Source organism: Penaeus japonicus, unplaced genomic scaffold (assembly GCF_977035675.1).
Source record: "Penaeus japonicus unplaced genomic scaffold, GWHDUDI00000001_assembly GWHDUDI00000012, whole genome shotgun sequence".
NCBI classification, from domain to species: Eukaryota; Metazoa; Arthropoda; class Malacostraca; order Decapoda; family Penaeidae; genus Penaeus; species Penaeus japonicus.
The window spans coordinates 22,077,590-22,085,689 of NW_028234414.1; the positions used below are offsets into that span (position 1 = coordinate 22,077,590).

Consider the following 8,100-nt stretch of genomic DNA (forward strand, 5'->3'; position numbering starts at 1 on the left):
AGTCTCCCCATGATTTCGAACAACAGAATGTCGAAAATAACACAAACATAACATAGTATTGAACGATGAGATATATTGATCAGTTCATCTTTCTTTCTTGGGCAACTTCTCGTGAGATCTACTAACTATACACGCTAGTACACTGTGTACTAAGAAACAGTCAAATGCAGATGAGGAAGAATATAGGTAATGATAGAATAATCAGTTAGGAAATTTTGCATTAGATTTTATAAGATGGAAACACCCTGTGCTCACCAGGTCTCGAACCTGGGACCTTCTGTGTGTTAGACAGATGTGATAACCACTACACCATGAGCACTTGACCTGGTATGACATTTGACCCATTTTGCTGATAAAATTCAAACAATCAAACTGTAATACCTTGTACGTTGCGTCTAATGAACAGACTTTATACTTACAGAATTATTTGTTAGATTTGTTTTTACTATCCCATTCCTTATGCATATAAGATCATGCAAGGTTTCATAAATGTATGCGAAATGAGAGATAGATAGAGAGACAGATAGAGACAGATAGATAGAGAGAGAGAGTGTGTGTGTGTGTATGCTTGTGCGTTAGTCAACAATTTTTTTTTTAATGAAATGATAAGTCGAGTATTCATCATATCTATGTTATCATGCACCTCCGTACTGAATATCGACAAATCAGTTGCATACAATACTCGGTATGCTTGTTGTTTTATCCTGTTTTAAGTTGTCAGGTGACCTTCTGCAAATTGGATCAGGTGTTACAAGGATATATGTTGTTTATCTGTAACATAAGTTATGCGATTTATTTTGCGACCATTGATTCAGAATTATCTGACAATTAAGTCTTTATTACGAGGTTTATTATCTAATCCACACACACACACACACACACACACACACACACACACACATATATATATATATATATACATACATGTGTGTATGTATACATATATATATATATATATATATATATATATATATATGTATACATACACACATGTATGTATATATATATATATATATATATATATATATATTTATATATATATATACATATATATGTGTCCATACATACACATATATATGTACATACATATACACATATATTTCAAGCTAGGATACACATAAAGTGATTCACTCAGGAAATTGTTCATTTTACACATTAGGCAAACTAATATTGAACTGATCGGCCAAAGAAAATTATATTTGCTAGTCATTTGCAACAACAGGTCTCTGCTTCCCCTATCTCCGGAATGGCAGATGTATATATAGTTCTAGTGTGGTGATTGGTGTGGTGTCTGGTATGCTGTTCAGGGGATGGTGTTTCTGGCACGTGGTTCTAGTGTGGTGATTGGTAGTGTCTAGTATGCTTTTCAGAGGATGGTGTTTCTGGCACGTGGTTCTAGTGTGACATTTTTGGTCGAGGTATGGTGTCTAGTATGTGGTTCAGATGAAAAAAAAGAAAAAAGGCTAAATATGGTGTTCGTTGTGTGACCACTATCCTGGTCTCATGGAAAACAGTTTAGTGCCAGTTTAGGAGTTTTTCTACCTTGCCTTCTCAGTTTTGATTGAGCAATAATATTCTATCTTTGTCTCCTTCATTTTCTATCCAATATGACATACTATTTTGCATCTTCAACGCTACAGTAGACTATCGTCAGGCGTTCGAAGCAAGATTGTCTAAAGTCCGAATTGGTCGGACGCCAGCGGGAACGACAGCACTGGCGGAAGAGTCTTAAAAGTCCGGCCCTAATGGGACGCGGAGACGGAGGATCATGAAAAGATTTTGTGCTCACCAGGGCTCGAACCTGGGACCTTCTGTGTGTTAGACAGATGTGATAACCACTACACCATGAGCACTTACCTGAGACAAATTTTCATTTCCCGAAATTTCCAAGTGAACATTTAACGGTCAACCTAGTTAATGGTGTTGTCACAACCTTTTCCCGGGAACATATTCGCACACGTAGGATTTCTTTACTTTTATTTTTGTCATGAATATAAATGTTTCCACTATCCATTACATCTACAGAGAAAGAATACAGGATGCTTTACTATTAAAATGTACTTATGTGGCTAAGTATGTATATGTTCATTTATACATATCCATGTGTGAGCCCCCGCGCTCGAGATAAAAAAAATGTGTATACATATAATGTATATATATATATACATATATATATACATATATATATATACATATATATATTATACTTATATATACATAAATATACATACATATATACATATATATATATATATATATATATATATATATATATATATATATGTTATATATATATCGAGCGCGGGGGCTCACACATGGATATGTATAAATGACATATACATACTTAGCCACATAAGTACATTTTAATAGTAAAGCATCCTGTATTCTTTCTCTGTAGATGTAATGGATAGTGGAAACATTTATATTCATGACAAAAGTAAAAGTAAAGTAATCCTACGTGTGAGAATTGTTGACTTCATTTGTTAGCATGCAGCTGCGACACCATTGTACTGTCGACATTCAGAGCAGCCATCGAGACTTAAAGAATATGTAAATGCTGAAATCGGAAGAAAACTTGACTTATCATAAAGGAAAAGTGATCTTAAATAACCAGATGCCATTTCGAATCTGCTTTTCATAACCATCTTTTTTCGTTTATTTTTATGTTCAAGGAAGTCAGGTCTTAGGTGTGGCATGACAAACGGATTTTCTTCTCTCTCTCTTTTTCTCCCCCTTTCTCTATTTTTATATCCCTCTCTAAAAGGCTATTGTTATGTTTGATATGTCAGTTTATAACATCCCTAAAGATTTACTTTTTTATAACTTTCATTTTTGCGACGTCAGCCTCATATATCCCTTATTCTTATGTTTCATACTTGCCCATACATTTATTCTAACGTTCAAAACTATGCTCCCACCAGGGATCGAACCTGGGACCTTCTGCGTGTAAAGCAGACGTGATAACCACTACACTATGAGAGCTACACAAACATTCGACACCTTTTATTTTCACATTCACCATATTGCCACTTCCCATAACCACACGTACATCTGTTCCTAGTTATTCCATTGACACACATACAGAGATACCAATTATATTAACCAGAAGGGCTAATGCAAAGGAGGGCGATCCGCCAGGCAGAAGAAAGGCCCATCTTGACCTGATTTGATTGATCTGCCCAATTCACGTTCTTGGTCGTCCTTCCATCAGGAGATGAGCCAAGTGTCTCCATATAGCCTCAGTTGACGGTCCCAGATTGTGCAAGTAACAAGTCTCATAGTGCACAGATAGGGGCATCTCCTGACACTCTAACTGAGAGAGTTCATGACTCCTTTTGCTAGACTAATCTGTTGACTTCCTGGTCTGACACATGAACTACATGTATCAGTCATGAACTACACTACTATGACACCACATTGATCCACGTACCAAATGAGCCGATTCTCCTAGGTCGTGGGTCTTGGACTTGGACCAAGAGGCATCTAGACCCAAGGGAGTCATCTCACTGCTAACTGCAACAAGAATTACCCCCAAAGTCTCCAAGACTCAGGTAAAATAGCAACATCAGTGAGTGATGTTGCTAGCAACGTTAGTGACCTAGGTATTACCAATTGTTGTTCTGCATTGACCTTCTACGATAGCTCTACCAAGTATTTAGGCCATGCAAGTGTTGAAAAGTATTATTCCCAAAACAGGTTTACCTCACTCCTAAATTCACAGGGCAGCTAGACTTGCACTCTCCACATTTTACAACACATTCAGTACCAGTATACAAGCTTACCCTTAACCCAGTAACATTTGTCAGAATTCCTCTTTATGTCAGGATCTCCTTAAGTGATTCACAATGCACTGTGTCAAATATCTTCTTGAGATCGATGTAAGCTGCTAGGAGCTCACAACCATATTCTCGACGCTAATTATGCCCTGCATGACCAAGGGTACAGGGCTAGATTATCTGATGACAGCCAGAATGATATGTTTTCTACAATCCATGGTATCACAACCAGACTTTCAGCACTTCAACTGGGATGTTGCAAACCCACCGCCTTACCACCCTTCAACGTCGGAAGCTGTGTGTGTGTTCATTCACTCACACGCATTCATCCACGTGTAGGTTTATTTATTAAGAAAACGCTCTGTGCTCACCAGGGCTCGAACCTGGGACCTTCTGTGTGTTAGACAGATGTGATAACCACTACACCATGAGCACATACTTTAATATGTAATCATGCAATGTGTAAATCAAAGTAATGAGGAAAACATCACACTTTGAATGATCAAACTCTCTCTTGCCACAATTTAAATACGAAACCAAGCAGATTCCTAGACATCGAGTTACATCATCTTTTGTTTTCATCTATTTTTAATCGAAAGTTCTATAAATGTATTAGCTGTATTTGTATATCTTTTATATTTTTTCAATAACCAGCAGTATCTAGACCTTTCTCAATGGCACTATTAGTTACTTTAGACAAGGGTAATCGGAAGTACGTCATCTTTTTCTTTTCTGAGAACCGTATTATGACTCTTGTTAATATTATACGTAAAAAGGTACCATACGATATAAGCTATGAAAAGATGATTTAGCTGGTATTATATCTATTGTTCACAATATATATAATATATATATATATATATATATATATATATATATATATATACATACACATATATTTATATATGTACATATATGTATGTATACATGCATACATATATATATGTATATATATATATATATATATAATATATATATATATATATATATATATATAATATATATACATATATGTATATATGAATATGTACGTATATACACATACATACATATATATATATATATATATATATATATATATATATATATATATATATATATATATATATATATATATGAATGTGTATATATAAATATGTATATATATACATATATATAATATATATATATATATATATATATATATATATATATATATATATATATATAATTATATATATATATATATATATATATTATATATATATATATATATGTATGTGTGTGTGTGTGTGTGTGTGTGTGTGTGTGTGTGTGTGTAGTGTGTGTGTGAGCGTATGTGTATATATGTGTACATACATACATTCATATATATATATACATATATATATATATATATATATATATATATATATATATATATGTGTGTGTGTGTGTGTGTGTGTGTGTGTGTGTGTACACACACACACATACATGTATACATACATTTGGGCGCAAGAGCTTGAAATACAAAAGGTATACTGCACTGTAGCTAGACCCAAGGCTTACTAACTAAACGCTTTACACCCTCCCCCCCCCCCCCGATTTAGCGCATTTTTGTTCGTTTGTTTTTCCGTTTTCCGTTGAGTTTGAGCGTTTTTTTTTTTTTGCTGCGAGAGATTTCCCTTCCTAGTGAGCTTTTTTGTTTGTTTGTTTCAAGGGAGATTTCCCTTCCTAGTGAGCGATTTTGTTTGTTTGTTTCTTTGGAGATTTCCCTTCATAGTGAGCGTTTTTGTTTGTTTCTGTGGAGATTTCCCTTCCTAACGAGCGTCTATGGTTGTTTCGAAATGCTTGTACTTCCATTGCAGCGGCCACACGAGGCGTTAAACGTTTTCATGGTGATGTTGCCTATAAATAAATAGAATAAATAGAATATACATTTACATACATATACAAATGGATCCATGCTCATATTCAGAGCCGGTTTGAACCTCGGCGGCAAACGCTGGGCTTGCAGGCGTGTCGAGATGCATGCAGATGAAAGGCGTCAGTCACACAGAGCGGTGGCCGGCGTCCTGAGGGCAGCGGGAGCATGAGAGAAGAGACTGTTCGTCGCCATGGCAACCCTGCACGCTTCACGTGGTCTGATCCTCGTGATGAGTCACACACCAGTGGATAAGGATCAGTTTGATACTGAAATATTTATCAATGAATCTGAAAAGCATCCATTTGGGACATGGACGAGGTTGTAAACATGCCGTAGGAAAGTCTGTCGTGTAGAATTCCGAACCCATTGTCGTCTTCGCCGCTGTTTGTGCCGTTAAAAGCGGCGACGCAACAACCAGACATGCTATCTGCTCCACATCCATCCATTAATGCATACCATTACCAAAAAGAAATGGGATCAACGTCGCGGTTACGTCGCGGCGCAAAACGCTTCGAGTGTACGATTGCAGCATCAAACACGCGGTGGCAGCCGCGGTTCAAACCGCCTCTTCTGAACGGGTCTTAATAACACCTGTACTGCATCCAGCGGGCGTTAAACGCCGCGTTTGGGAACGCTCCGTGTGCAAGCCGCGAGCGTCTAACGCAATGTTAGACATGTTGGAAAGCACCTCATGTGAATAGGGGCTTAAAAAAAACTACATAAATGATATTACATATGGTATTAAACCAGCAAAATAAATGAAAACAAAAATACACAACTTCACTAGCAATTAATTTTTTTGTCCATGTCTTGGACATGTCCACGTCTCGTCAACTATCCATAGAGCCACGCGAAGACCTTAAAAAGCAGTATATCATTCTTCATTGCTAAACATTGTTCATAATGTTTAAATAACATTTGAATGTTCTGCGCTGTTTAATAACCAGTGACAATAAACGGTGTAAAGACCTGAAACTTACTAGATTAAAGTGTATTAATATTATCTGTATTGTTATTTTGTGGATGACCTAACATTGGAAACGGCAGATTTAGTTTATTGATAGATGATTGTTATGTCATTCATTTAACAAAAAAGTCAGGAAAAAAATTAAATGGTTAAATTCTTGACCTTCTGAGGAGTCGCAGAAAAATATCTGCCGCATCTTGTCGACTTGCTGGGCCATCCATTCATGATGTATTTCAGCATCCTGGAGAGGAGGTAATATCAGACATCGAAGGAGATCCTGCAGAGTGGGATTTATGAGATCTACACGAAAGGCAACCATAAAAATAGGTGGAAGTGAAATTCGAATTTAGTCGAACTGACGACTGGCGCCTAAACTGAAAATCTAACCTCACCATCTATTAGAACACAGCATTCCGAATAACTTTTCTTCTCTTCCATTCCCACCATAGAGAAATATTTGAAACGCTAGAGAAGTTGTAAAATTAATAAATTCCAGGAGCTTCACCATCCGTCTCCTTCCAGCACCGCGAGAAAATGGCGAAAGAAAATCGTACGCGATAGTAGCGGATGACGCATGCGAGGGAAATCGCATAAGCCAATAAGAATCGCTCTTTTGCTCGACGTGACGTTAGACACTAGTGTTGAGGCTAACAGGGCCAATTAGATATGCAACAGATGATTACGTGACAACAGACACTGGTCCAAGAGGAAGGGGTTGAAATTCTAATCAGCTCCATCGTGGCCAAGCCAGTGGATGAGATGTGAGATTAACTTTGATTTCTCCGCAAAATATCACACAAATACCAAAGAAAGTTTACTGTATTTATCGGATGGCAGTTTACTGTCATCCGAAATATGTTGCCCACAGCTTGACCCGTGAAGTAAAAGCTTAAGGTAAGGTGTTATCCCTTACCGCACTAGGTCCACGTACCATCAGGCTTCACCGGAAAGGGAAACGGTATTTTTCTCTGTTTATCTTTCTTTTGTCGACAGCCGTTCATTTCATCCACTGTACTCTCGACACTAGATCCTAACCAATACACTAGTCAGCTTTTATCTTCAGATAATGTCTGTTTTATTAGATAATCTGACTGCAAGGCCTACGTGCAAAGATACTCGTTTCCTTGATTTATATTTAGATGAAAACACGTTGTGCTCACCAGGTCTCGAACCTGGGACCTTCTGTGTGTTAGACAGATGTGATAACCACTACACCATGAGCACCTATATGTGTTGATATCGCATGTCAGTTTCAATCATAGCATGGAGTGACATGCATGACACATTGTGTGAGGTTTTCAACCTCCCCCCCCACCATGGCTGGCCCATCTCCTACCCCCCCTCCCTCCTTTCCCTCGTCCTCCTCTTCCCCTCGTATCCCCTCTTATTCGCCCTCTCCCTCTTTTTCTTTTGCTCTTACACTCCCGTCTGCGTTCACGCTAATTTCTCACTCTTCTCTTCTTTCCTCCTAG

The 8,100-nt window shown here is 37.4% G+C and overlaps 5 non-coding genes across 5 annotated transcripts; all 5 read right to left on the minus strand.

Moving 5' to 3' along the window:
• Window positions 1-246: 246 nt before the first annotated feature.
• TRNAV-AAC (transfer RNA valine (anticodon AAC)) lies at window positions 247-319 on the minus strand. Its single transcript has one exon. It is a non-coding gene; the product is annotated as a tRNA-Val (tRNA).
• A 1,461-nt stretch (window positions 320-1,780) lies between these two features.
• On the minus strand, window positions 1,781-1,853 carry TRNAV-AAC (transfer RNA valine (anticodon AAC)). Its single transcript has one exon. It is a non-coding gene; the product is annotated as a tRNA-Val (tRNA).
• A 1,056-nt stretch (window positions 1,854-2,909) lies between these two features.
• TRNAV-UAC (transfer RNA valine (anticodon UAC)) lies at window positions 2,910-2,982 on the minus strand. Its single transcript has one exon. It is a non-coding gene; the product is annotated as a tRNA-Val (tRNA).
• A 1,156-nt stretch (window positions 2,983-4,138) lies between these two features.
• Window positions 4,139-4,211, minus strand: TRNAV-AAC (transfer RNA valine (anticodon AAC)). Its single transcript has one exon. It is a non-coding gene; the product is annotated as a tRNA-Val (tRNA).
• A 3,568-nt stretch (window positions 4,212-7,779) lies between these two features.
• TRNAV-AAC (transfer RNA valine (anticodon AAC)) lies at window positions 7,780-7,852 on the minus strand. The gene has a single exon. It is a non-coding gene; the product is annotated as a tRNA-Val (tRNA).
• Window positions 7,853-8,100: the final 248 nt, after the last annotated feature.